This window comes from Tursiops truncatus, chromosome 11 (assembly GCF_011762595.2).
Source record: "Tursiops truncatus isolate mTurTru1 chromosome 11, mTurTru1.mat.Y, whole genome shotgun sequence".
In the NCBI taxonomy this organism is placed as follows: domain Eukaryota; kingdom Metazoa; phylum Chordata; class Mammalia; order Artiodactyla; family Delphinidae; genus Tursiops; species Tursiops truncatus.
Window position 1 is genome coordinate 48,367,930 of NC_047044.1, and position 13,464 is coordinate 48,381,393.

A 13,464-nucleotide genomic window follows, 5' to 3' on the forward strand; every position below is an offset into this window, starting at 1 on the left:
GAAGGCCTCACTCACATTTCTCAAGGTTGGTTCTACCTGTTGGCTGGCAGTGGTCTCTGTCCTCTTGGAGGCTGGCCAGGCTTTCTTTTGTGGTGGTCTCAGGGCAGCAAGAGCATGGAAGCAAAAGCTGAAAGTCCCTTTGAGGCTAGGGCTCTGAAGTCATAAGTTGTTCCTTCTACTGCCTTATTCTGGTTAAGTCAAGTCACAGGGCCAGCTTATATTGAAGGGGAGGGGAAATAGACACTGTGTCTTAATGCGAGGAGTGGCAACGTTGCATTGCAGAGAGGCATGTGCACAGAATTGGAAGGCTTGTTGTAGCCATCTTTGTCGAACAGTGGTTTGATGGCACACTTCTCATGTCATTACCGAAGGCCTGCCTAATAGGACCTCGGACGTATAACAATCTCCCTGCTGCCAGTTGTGCCCAGAATAAGCGTTGTACATGACACATGATGGGTATGATAAGGGTAGAAATGACTAAAGGTGCAGGTTAGTCCAGAGTTTGGACTCTGATATGATATTACCTATTGTCAAACCTTTCCTTCGTGGGCTTCCCTGGTGGCGCAGTGGTTGAGACTCCGCCTGCCGATGCAGGGGACATGGGTTCGTGCCCTGGTCTGGGAGGATCCCACATGCCGCGGAGCGGCTGGGCCCGTGAGCCATGGCCACTGAGCCTGCGCGTCCGGAGCCTGTGCTCCGCAACGGGAGAGGCCACAGCAGTGAGAGGCCCGCGTACCGCAAAAAAAAAAAACAACCTTTCATTCATGAGAATATGGGTAGCTGGCCAAGTACCCAAGTGAGCATTGGGACAGAACTAGAGAAGAAAGTATACTGAGACCTGAGAGCCCAAGAGGAAAGTCAAGGCCAAGCTATATATTGGAACAATTGAAGTTGAAACACAATGAGTAGACGACACAGATACACAAAGCCTCAAAGACCAGGACAGCATGGAGACAATACCTGTAGCATTCACAGCTCAGCTCTGCTTTCCAGTGGGGTGTGCTGTTTTGGCTTACAGGAAGGCAGGTACTTACTGCGGTGGTTGACAGGGGGAACTTGGTGCCAAAGAAGGGTGCCAGACCTGATGATGCCCTGTTCTCTGCTCCGAACTCCTCTGGGGCCATTGAGATCATTCCCCCTCCCTCTTCTCACATGCCAGTCACAGCCATTAGCTAAACAGAAAGTGAGAAGAGTTCACTGTTTCGGTGAGGAGTGGATATGTTTTCTGTTCGGTATGCTTCTTCTACTTACTCCCACTGTATCTGCTTTACTCACATTATCTTCAGATCTCAGTAAGTGACAGCACATTAAGATAGAGGGAACACAGTGGAGCAGAGGTCCAGGAAGCCGTGTTTCCCTTGGTGTCCAAGTCAAAGATGACCCTGTGTATGATGGCCCACGAAATCTTGTGGAGGCCACGAAAAGATTGTTTGTCAAATTAAAGCCACACCTTACTTGATCCCAAATCTTGTCTGCAGTTCCTACCTAGGGCCTCTGATTTTCAAGTCCCTTTTGGAATTTGGATTCAAAGAAAACAATATATTAAATGGTACATTGGAGCACAGCTCTGGTATCAGACTGCCTGAGGTCATATGCTTACAGGCTGTGTGACTGTGTAAAGATGATTAACTCCTATGCCTCAGTTTCCTCAAGTGTAAACAGAGGGCAGTAACAGTATCAACCTCATGTAGTTGTTGTAATGATTAGTTGAGTTAATACATGTACAGCTTTTGAAACAATGCTGAACACATGGCTAGCATTCAAAAAGTCTTAGCTATTGTTACTACTGCTGTGTTGTTTTTGATTTTTATATGCCATAATGAAAATGGTACAGAAATATACCCAAATATTCCCCTTTTTAAATGCTTACGGTTAAATCGGAGAAACAAACCATGTATACATAAAATATTTAAAGAATAGTTAAAAGGCCATATTTGAGAAGAACAAATGCTTAGGCTAATTACCCATACAAGTACGAGGGCGACCAATATGGGGAAGGATATTCAACGAGGGGACATGTCACTTAGAAGGAGGGTCTTGGGAGGGACCTTGAAGAAATGGTATTTGGTTTTGGATCCTGTAGAGAATTAATAACCAATGTGGACAACTGCATTAAGTTAGCCAAGTTCCTGTTCCCCCAAGGTCAAATGTGGATGGGGGGAAGTGGTGTGCTATTTTCTATTATTCAAACTTGTTTCTTTTGAAACATTCTCCACTTTTTTGGGTGGGCGGTCAAAAGTTCAGTGACTTGTTGCTTTGACATAATACCAGTTTCCTCTCATGGGGTTGCAGTTTTCGTTGTGATTTCAGTAGTTGAGTTTTCCACAACACTATCAATTTCTTTTCAGGGAAATATGAGAGCCGATTCAAAGAAAACAGTGTTGGCTCTTCTTGGTGAAAAGTGAGGCACTTCTTAAGCTCTGAATAATGTTTACTTCTTTGCTTACTTCACCCACTCCGTCCAGATTCCATTCTCTGGTGGAAATATGTGCGTAATTCTACAGTTACTTTCTTTGTATGTCTAAAATTTTATGTGGCAGTTTTGCTAACAACCACAATTTCTTAGTTTAATCTCCTTAGAGGTGGTAATGATTTATTTCCACTTTTAGAGCAAATAATGTTCGGCCGTTCTCTCTCAAGATTTTAATATAGTGGTGTATTTTGGTGTATATTTTAATATATTGGTGTAAAAGAAAACCAAATGTTCCCTTATACTCTCTACCTCAAAAGTGGTCTCCCTGATACCTATACTCTCCACTTTAATCCATACACAACACTCCACAAATTGTCTTGCTAAAGCACAGGTCTGATGTCCTTTCAAAAACTCTTGGTGGCTCCCTGTCGCACACAGAATGAAATCCACTCTCCATTGTGCGACATTCAGCGCTGGCCAGCTTTCCAGGCCTCCTTCATTCTCACTGTTGTTCAGTGTTCACTCTTCTCTAACCTTGAGATAAGTGAGTTGTCTTTCATGCCTCAGTGCCTTTGATCATGCAGATTTCTCTCCTTACATCAGCCTTCCCTCTTCTCTTCCTGCAAACATTCTGATCATGCTTCAGGAACTTTTCTAACTGGCCCCTCCAGGTCTAAATAATTGTTTTCCCTCGGGCTCTCCCAGCTTTTGACTCATACCTCCAGCTGGTTGTTGCCCTTTGGTGGGCTTCTGTTGGTAACAAAAGCCAGCGTTTATTTGGAAGTATTGAGGTAATTGACTTCATAGACTAAGACTGCTTTCTGGATCAATTAAAGTTTCAGAAAAGTACATTCTAGAGCTTCCAATTTCTCCAGCCCACCCAAACATTTGCTATTCTTGGACACTCTAGATAACTGACTTTTATTAGCATTTTCCTAGAATTCTGATAATACATTATGAGCATACAAGTTGAAAATTAAAGGCACTTGACCTAGTCTGGGTGCTCCTTTGGTACCCAGGGTTCTACCTACATCATCTCCTTCAGGCGTCACTGAGGTTGCCCTCATTATACCCACTTTACAGACTAGGAAACTTAGGTTCTGAAAGTCAGATGATGTGCTCCTGAAGCACACGGGGGCAGGGAAATGCAGTGGATGCGAGCATGGTGTCTGAAGTCAGATCCTACACTGCCTGGGTTTGAATCCTGGCTTTGCTGTTAACTAGCGTGTACCATACTCAACCTTTCTAAGCCTGTTTCTTTCACAGTAAAGTATGATAGAAGTGTCTTCCTCGTGGGTTTTATTTTTCTTAGGACTAAAATAAGTTAACATATGTAAAGCACTTAGAACAGAGTCTGGCATACGATAAACATATATAAGTGTTAGCTGTTGTTATTATCATTATTATTAGTATTAACTTTAATGAGCACAGGACTAAAAAGTGAATGAGTCGGGATTTGGACACAGGTCTCTTTGGCTCCAAAAACTGTTGGCTTGTACATGTCAAACTGCCTCCTTCTATGCCCATTTGCCTTGAGATTCAAGACTAGAGTGAAAAATCCTTTTCATCTTTTCCCTCAGGGATCCAAACCGTTTATCAAATTATTTCAGTTTCAGATGCATGACCAGCACCTCCTGCATACCTTCTGCAGATTTAGACCTCCAGAAGCATTAGCATAAAGAGATCGAGTTTTGCTTCCATACAAGGGCGTGGTGAAAACCATGGGTCCTCTTACGAAAGTTGTTCTGGGCTGATTTGCTCTGCCTGTAATATTATCGGTATTTGCCTACTGGTGTTTGGACTGTCTGTACCAAGCCACAGGGTTACAAAGGACTCAAACCAGCCTGACATGCTTATTCCAGCACATGCAGCATCTCTGTCTACTTTCCTTCTTTCATTACGGAGCAAAGGAAGGCTTTGTAAAGTGGTAGGAGTGTGTCTCTTCCTTCCCTACCCCCTTCCCCCTTCTTCTGTTCCTCAGAAAGTCATGGGCCCCACGTTGCCCAGGAAGAACAAAGCAGAGGTGAGAGGCAGATAAGAAAGGTGTTTCGTTTGGCATGACTAGTTCAGGCTTAAGGTTGTGCCTAAATGGCCATTTACGGTGAATTTTTTATATCCCTTGGGCGTAACTTGCTGTGTTTTCATCCATATGATAACATAATTAAACAAGAGACTTAGTTTTTGAGATTTATTCCCTGAGGGTATCATGCTTTTTAATTTAGCTAAATTTAATTCAATCCAACAAATTCATTCTGGGCTTCGATCTATGACATCGGACTAAGTTCTGTGGACATGCATTTGTATAAGATAAGGCCAGCTACTTCTAGGAGTTCCAAGGCTTGTTCAGGAGACAAACAAATAAATAATTATAACGTGCTATGTTAAATTCTAAGATCATGCAAGCAGGAGGAGTGGCCTAGATGATTGGCTGGGGTTGGTGGTGATGGGGGAGTAGTCAAGGAAGGCTGTCTCTGAAGAGAATATAGGAAATCACAACATGGAAGAAGCAAAAGAAAGGGCAAGAGCTTAGAGATGTGAAAGCACCCAGCTTTTTCAACTGACTGATCCAAAAAGGGTAGCTTGGAAATGTTCCACATATTTTATAAGGTTAACAGTTTGCAACAGCCCCATGATGTATATTCTGTTATTTCCATTTTACAAATGAGGAAACCAACTTGCCCAGTGACAAGATTTGAACAAGGCAAGCTACCGCCAAAGAAAGATACAATCATTAGCCATTAAACTTCACTACTTTTCTCTCTACTACCCCTCCAGGTTGGCTCTTGTCAACCAGGGCTAGCCATCAGAATCACTGGGAAGCTTTCTAGAAATATACAGGCCCTGGTCCTTTCCCCAGAGAGTGATTTCGTGCCTTTTCTTGGTAAATGGCTCTACTATCCAGCCAGTTGCTCAAACATGAGCTTGGGAGTACTTCATGGCACCTCTTCCTTCTTTATTTTCCACATCCAGTTCATCTCAGATTCTTTCAATCCTCCACCACAAACATATCTCACATGCTTCCACTGTGTGTCCATTTCCATTTTCAGCACCCAAATTCAAACTCTGCAAACCAACTGATCTCTTAGTGTCTCTCCTAGCCCACTTCTAATCCATACTCCAGATCACAACCACAGTGATTATATCGTCTCTGGCCCAGAGTCCTCCAGTGGCCCCAAGTTGCCCTTGGAATTCAGTCTAAACCTTCATCGTGGTTTATGAGGCTCTGTATGGCTAAAACCATGCTTATTTTCCTGGTTCATTTCACACCACCCTTCCTCTTGTCCAACCACATGGATGCTCTTTTATTTCCTTCAATGTGACAAGCTCTTTTCTACCTCAGGGTCTTCCCACTTGCTGCTGTTCCTTCTGTGGGAATGGCTCTCTATATCTGGCTTCTCTGGTCCCAGAAGTTCCCTGACACTCCTTGATAAAATATCTCTTCTGTCATTCTCTTTTAAGGCACACTGTTCTTTTCTTTCATTGTACAATTTTTTAATATGCTTATATGCAGTGACTTACTGAAATCAATGTCCCAACACAAGCCTGAAAGCTCCACGAGTGTAGGGATTGCACCTGCTATATTCACCATTGAATACCTTACATGTAGCCCACTGTATGGTCCAGAGCAGATGCACAATACAGTTTTAATGAATAATTGATGGACAAACTAGGTACAGAGCTGAAGGAGATCAAAAATAGGTCATTGGATTTGACGAGGAGGCCACTTGTGATATGCACTTGGCTGCTTTCAGTTGAGTGATGGGGAAGAAACCAAACATAGTGAATCCTGAAGTTGAATGAAAAAGCAAAGAGGAAATAAAAATAATTACTGTAATGCAGACCAGACTTTGAACTTGGCACTGCGCATCCATTATTTAATCATTGCAGTAACCTTATGAGGTTCTGTTTTGAATAAGGCAGAGAATCTCACAGAGGTTAAGTAATATGCCCAGGATCACATATCTAGAACATAGCAGAACTGGGCCCAGGCCTGACCTCAGAGTCCCTTCTCCTAGCCAGTGAGCTCACGGCTCCTGAGTGTGCAGAGGAATCATGGCAGTGGGCGGTTCATTACAAACTGCTACTGTCAAGAGATTGAAATTCAACAGGTCTGTGTGAGGGTGCAGGAATCTTCAGTTTTAACAAGCGTTTTGAGTGATTCTGAGGCTGGATGACCCAGGTATCCTGTTCTGTGGAGCATGACTCCATGCTGTGCAGCACAAGAGAGGAGATTTTAGGTCATTTGCAGCTTCTGATCTAAGACTTGGAGGCTCTAAGACTCCATTTCATCTATAAATTGATAAAAATGTTTTCTCACAAGTTTATGGTGATTAATTGAGATCACTTGTAGAGTGCTAACAAATAATAAGTGCACAATAAATGTTGGATTCTCCTCTCTCCTAAACTTTTCTTTCAGGAACTTTCACTGGGTTAGGAATGAAGAAACAGCTAATAATTTGAAGTTGTGTTAATTTGGGGGAAAGTTTTATTTTTTCCCCTATTATCTCCATTCTGAAAATAGAGGAACAGAGACACAGAGCAGTCAAGTAACTGGATCCACGTCCATAGCTTGTAAATGGCATCCCTCTTAACATCCATGCTGTGCTGGTGAGGAAATCAGATTTGGAAAGAAGTCTGTAGTTAATGCTGTTGAATTGAATTCGAAACTTAGCTGTTTTTCTATTGCTTTTCTCTTAAAATATAACCTCTCTTTCCCCTTTATTTGTTGACTTTTTTCTTTGACTTTTAAGAAATCTGTGCCCTTGTGTTTTTCTTGTAAATGTCACATTCTGTTTAGGAGCCCACATAGTATTGAAATCGAGTAAATATAGTTAATGTGTCAGGTAGCGAGTGGACCATAATCCCGGTTAAGCAGAATCGTGGTGTTCGGATACTTAGAAATTGCTAATAGAAGCTTTAAGAAATGTAGAGGTGTCAAAGTAGCATGGATAAAGAGAACGTGAAGTCATCCCATCTCAAGGTATAGGATGGGATGACTTGCTCCTGGTACCGTGTCTTGCGCTGGGTGAAAATATCAGCAAGAGTCCTGGGAATAATCTCAGGACTGTCCCTTCCAAACCTTACACTGACTCTATGTTTTAGAGGTGTTGGTTTCTCCAGTTTTTCTCTTGACTGTGCTTTTATCATGCAGGAGCACATGACTCCGTATCCCTTATGAATCCATATCCCTATCCCCCTTGATAGTTCTTTTCCATTTTGTTTTCACTTCTCTGCCCCATGCCACCTAACCTCCCTCATTTGCCACTTTAAGTTTCTTCTCTATCCCTAAGGGAGCCCTTAGGCCCCCTTAGAATCAAAATGAGTTATACCACAGAAAGAGCAAAGCATTGTTTTTATATAATGCATGCTGTTTTCCTTCTGCACTTGATGGCAAAGGCTCCCTCACTCTGTGCTATGCACTATTTATGTTGTCTTTCCTTAATTAAAGTACCCACTGGCTGGAATTATGTTGTGCATGTGAAGTGATGATAATAGATGTTTTTACTGTTGTAGAAATGTATGCTTGTTGCATTTGTAGAAGATAAACCAGCTGGAGGTTGGTTTTGGGTTGTTTTTCTTGCACTTATTTTCCCTTTAAATACTCCCATTTAGATACGCCCAAATGGTTTAACACTTCAGGCTGTTCTCAGAGGACAACTAATCTTTTACTGTCCCTAATGCTAAAATTTACCAGGATAGGTAAAGAGATAACCATCAAAGACTTGGCAATGCAGACATTAGAACCTCTGCCCTCGTTCCCGCCCCTGGCTAGGAAGGGAGTGTTGGAGGTGGGTGCTGTTTAGAGGACTAAGGGTTATAAAAACCAGAAGCGGGTAAAGTCTCCATTGGCTTTGGGGGTAGAGAAGAGAACCTTTGGGGAGTTGGTTGGGCCAGATCTAGAGCCGGTGCAGGTTGGTACCAGGGCCAAGGCAGAGCAGGAAACCCTGCCCCGAAAGGCTGAGAGTACGCACTGAGGGGAGGAAGCAGGAGACTCTTGGCTCAGGGCTTTAAGGGAGAGCCAGTGGCAAAGTAAGTTTCTTTCTGGGTCATTCTGTGTAATTCACTAGGGTAGAACAAAAGGCAAGGGTTCAAGACTAACGCTTTGCCCTGGAATCAAGAGTGTGCTAACTCTGGAAGATTGCCGTGGGAAGGTGGTTATGGCGTGGACTACAGAGCCAGACGGTCCTGTGTGATTTGGGGCAGAGGCTTTTACCTCTCCTGGCCTCAGTTTCCTCCTTTGTAAAACGGGAATACAAGTAGTAACTAGTAGAGAAGCACTGAAACTTGTCAAGTGCCATGGCTGCCGTTCCTCTGCATTCTTTCTGTTCTCTTGTGGTGGTGATGCATCCAAAGCCAGCAGGTGATGAATACTTGCTAAAGGAGTCCAGCAGTGTTATTTGGTTGAAAGGATGGACATAGACACAGAAAAGTTGTGTTTTGTTTTAACAAACATTGACATGAAGCTTACAACATTTCCAAAATATAAACTTATTTCATACCTTTAATGGTCAGACAAATGGCTTAGGGCCCCAGGTAGAGGTAATCACCAGGGGGACATGGCCAGGGTTCAAAACCTCACATGTCAGGCACTCCTGAGATGCCTAAGGGTCATTGCTACAAGGGTCAGAAAAGATGAGTCTGGAAAGACAGACTTTCTCTGAGAGGTAAGTAGGAGGCAGTGGATTTAATCATCTGGGATTGAGGAACTGGTGCCTTGGAGGCAGGAGGAAAACACTATTGAAGTCCACTGTTCCAGGAGCATCAGAAACAGGGCCTCACATGGCACAAAGCAGGAAGGTGGAGCGTTTGCGAACCCATTTGTCCAGCCCTGGCAGGTGGCTAATACCAGCTTCCCTTGTTACTTCAAAAGTATTAGAGCTTTAGTTAATGGGACTTAAGACAGTTGGCATGAAGAGTAAAACCAATGAAGAGAAAGAAAAAGCAAACCAAACTGGAAACCACAGTCTAATGACAGGGGCTAAGGAGGCAGAAGAGAAATGTCAGAGCAGGATGTGCTGCATTTCCACACTGTGCCCCTGAGAGCAGGAGCCTGGCTCCTTGTTTCTTCTGATGAATTGAACACCCCCACGTAAAGGAATATCACACCTTTCCGAACTCAAAAGAGGCTGCTTATTCCAACATCCCAGAGTAGCTGAAGGAGGCCTGCAAAACCCAGTAGGAAACAGGAAGGCAACAGCTTGCTCTTGCATTGGAATCTGGTGTATAATCCTTGTCTCTCTCTCTTAGAAACACTTCCTGCCTGGTAGACTGAGCAGAGTGTGGCCAGCAGGGCAGGGAAGGGATGACTGTTAGCTCCGGGAAGATTGTACCATCTGTTTACCTTGTCACTTCAGCTGCATAGTACCAAGTGGTGGAGGGAACCACAGCCAAATGGGTGTCAGTTGTCTGGTCTGACTGTCCTCTTGACACCAGCACTCCTGGGTTCTCTCCACTAGAGCTTGTCTACTCATTAAACGGGAAGTAAATAATATAGACTATCATGGAGCAAAATCAAGGCTTCAGTGCCACTGCCAGTAAACTGTGGACCATAAACGTAACAGGTAACATTGGGCCTTGAATTAGCTGGAACATCATCTCAAGATCCATTCCATCACCCTTCTTTAAAGCCACGCCATGTGAAATATGGTGTCTGTAGGAATGTCGCTCTCTCTGCATTTGCAGGTTATTTGGGAGGAGTTACAGTATGTACATGACAGTGAGAAATAGCGATGTTAGTTTCTGAGAGAGACCACAGAGAAAGATTGCATTTATAGTGGTTGTTAAAAACTGCTGCAATTCTTAGTAATCAATTGCTGAATAATGTGGGTTGAACCACAACCCACATTTTTATTAACTAGGTCAAATTTAAGTTTGTGTTACTTGGCTTTTGGTAAAGTGGGCTGGTGTGGCAAAGAACCACCACAGAAGTGCTGCTAAACAGCAGACAATGGGACTATGGCATTTATGCTAAATGTGCCTCTAGTCATGACAGTTTTCTGTTGTTACTGTACTTTAGGAAGTAAGTAAATCAACTGAGTCAATATCATCTGGAAACTCTGAATCTGCAAGCACTATGCCCAAATTGATTGAGTCACTTAACCTTCCTTTGCCTCAGTTTCCTCATCTAAAAATGGGGGCATGATAATAAGATGTACTTCCTGGGGATGTTTTAAGGATTAAATTAGATAATACATCTAACACTTAACAGAGAACCAGGCACATAGTGAGGACCTAAATAAACAGTGGAGAAACCAAGAAGATGAGGCACACAAGGACATATTTTCCTCTTAGTTATTTTGATTAGGCATGTATTCCTCAAATTGGAATCTGAAAACCAGAAGAGCATGGATATATTCTTGTGGCTTAGTGGAAATTATTGTCAAAGGAGTCTGTATGTAAGTTCAAGAAATGCTAGATAAGGATCACTGTCTGCTTCTGATAGATAACTGCATTGATTAGTGTCCTCATACTGACCCAAACTTCGGAACTACTCTATAAATTAATCCTTTCAATTATACAGAATTCAGCTCATCTGTGATAGTATCACTTGACTCAGATGATAAGCACTACACAGGTCAGGTCCAATTCTGGACCTGCGTGCTCAGTGGGGTTCCTTAGGTATAGTGGTACAGATTTATATGTGGCAAAAGTTAAATCTAAAAATATCTCAAACTACCTGAATCAAAATATGTGATAATCAGATTGTTATAAAGCTCAGCTTAGAGCTACACTGCCAACATTTTCAATCTCTTAATAGTTTAAGATTGCTTTCACTTTGTTCTTAAATTAGAGTAATTTTTCTCTCTGTGAACGTCAGATATTCTAATACCAAGACACCTAATTCTTAGCTCAGACCACATCACATATTGTGTCACCAGTGTGTCTCTATACACTGGATAAGATGATGATAAAGCCCCAGGGTATGGTGGAGCCACCAGGTGCAAAAAGACTGGATCTCAGAATGACCACCTAGAGGGGAGCTGCCCAAGTGCTTGACACTTGCCCAGGATCTCTTCCAAGAGCAAGAAGTCAACTTCTATTGTGTTAAGATTCTACTTTCTCAAACCTCCTCAATCCAATATTCAGTTGGAATAATATATTTATTCTGTTACTGCTACATCTGATTTCTTAGCTCAAATAGCAGAACATCTTGCTTCCTTTTATTTCTAAAGCAATAATATAGTTAGAATAAAATATTTATGACTATTGACTAAGTGTCAGTTACTATTTTAATAATTTTAAATGTATTATCTCATTCCAATCTCACAAGAATCTTGAGATGTAGGATTTTAAAATCCTCACTTAAAAGATGAGGAACCAAAAAGATTAAGGCATAGAGAGGGGAACTATTTTGCCTAAGATCAGACAGCTGTCCAGTGACTAAGTTCGGAATCTGGTTTATTTTGACCTGAAAGTTATAGTTCATCTGTGAATTTTCAACCATGTACCAGTTGTACATCGGAATCACATGGCATGCTCACAGCAGAGACATTCTTGTTCACTGAAATCCACTTCCTCTTCTTACTGGCCCAATAACTATACCGTATTTTCCCCCCTTCCTTGTAGTTAGGGGTGGCGTTATAACAGAGTTCTCCTTAAAAGAATGAGAGCAAAAGGGAGAATCCATGCCACTTTTAGTCTGACCCGTTATAGCTTTCCACACGTGCTCCTCCATGCTATTTCTCCTTCCATCTGGTGGGAGCAAATACCAATGAAGCCACTCTGTGTGGGGAGCCACAGATGGGAAGTCTTGGTTACTGAGTGACTGCACGAAGAGGAGCCTCCCCATCAACCTTACTCTGGAGCCATTTTTGTAGGCAAGAAATTAATTTCTACTGTGTTAATCTACTGATGTTTTGGAATCTGTTGTTTACTACAGCCTACCTTACTGTAACTAATACAGAGAAAAATACAGTTTCCTGGTCTGTACTCCAGACCTCCTAGGAGTCTGGAGGAAACCCAAGTTATCTATAATTTTTTAAAGTTCTCCCATGTGATTCTGATGTATCTGGTCTTTGACAACAATATACTTCATTCCACAACTGACTTTTCCCTTTAACTGGCTAAATCCTTCTAGTTGGGTATCTTAGGGAGAGGTTTTTCCATTTTCAGTTTTGCCGGAATTTTAAAAAATGTTATGGACCAGCAATTTTTATTTTTTCAGAAAAAGCTTCACTTATGTTTTGGTAATTAAAAAAAAAAATTCAATCCATTTGACCCAGGGAATTCAAGATGCATGTTGTCATGATCAGGATTCCAGCCTGTCTGTTCCTTCTCTCCCTCCCATCCATCCATCCTTCCTTCCATCCATCCTATCTATCTATCTATCTATCTATCTATCTATCTATCTATCTATCGCCTGTCTCTTCCATACATCTGTATATTCATCTATCTTTCTACCTATCAAAGCAGAATAGCTTTCCCCAAAATATTTTCCTTCAATTTTATTTTATAGATATAGAATTTTTGCACTGTGTAAGTCCTTGGAAATAACATGCAGCAATTACAACACAAGAGTTAAGCAGCTGTTCATGCATTTTAGTGATTACTTTGGAAGTGTGACTGATCTCCAGATCTTAGAGGGAGGGGGAACATCAAGAGATTTTGTACTTTAAAATTGAGATCCTGTTTTCTTACGTTATTTTATCCTTTAATGTTTTTTTTCCTGAATGAAATTGATTATGGAATCTCAGCACGGTGATAAGTTTAATCTTTTTATCAAATGCCTTGAGCGTTCATAATAGAGTGACACCCGTATTTGTTAATAGGGTAAATGAAGAAAGCCTTCGATATATCTAGATCCATTGATAATTAGTAGGGAAGCATCATATAAGGATAGCGAATGTTTTATAGTGTGCTTACTGCATGCCAGGTGCCCTTTTAGGGACTTGGCATAAATTAAGTCCTTTAATCCTCAGGATAATCTTATGAGCTAAGCCCTATGTTTATCCTCATTTCATATGAGGACATTGAGGCATGGAAGCATGAAGGAACATGCCAAAAGTTACACAGCAAATAGGTGGTGATGTTGGGACATGAACCCATATAGC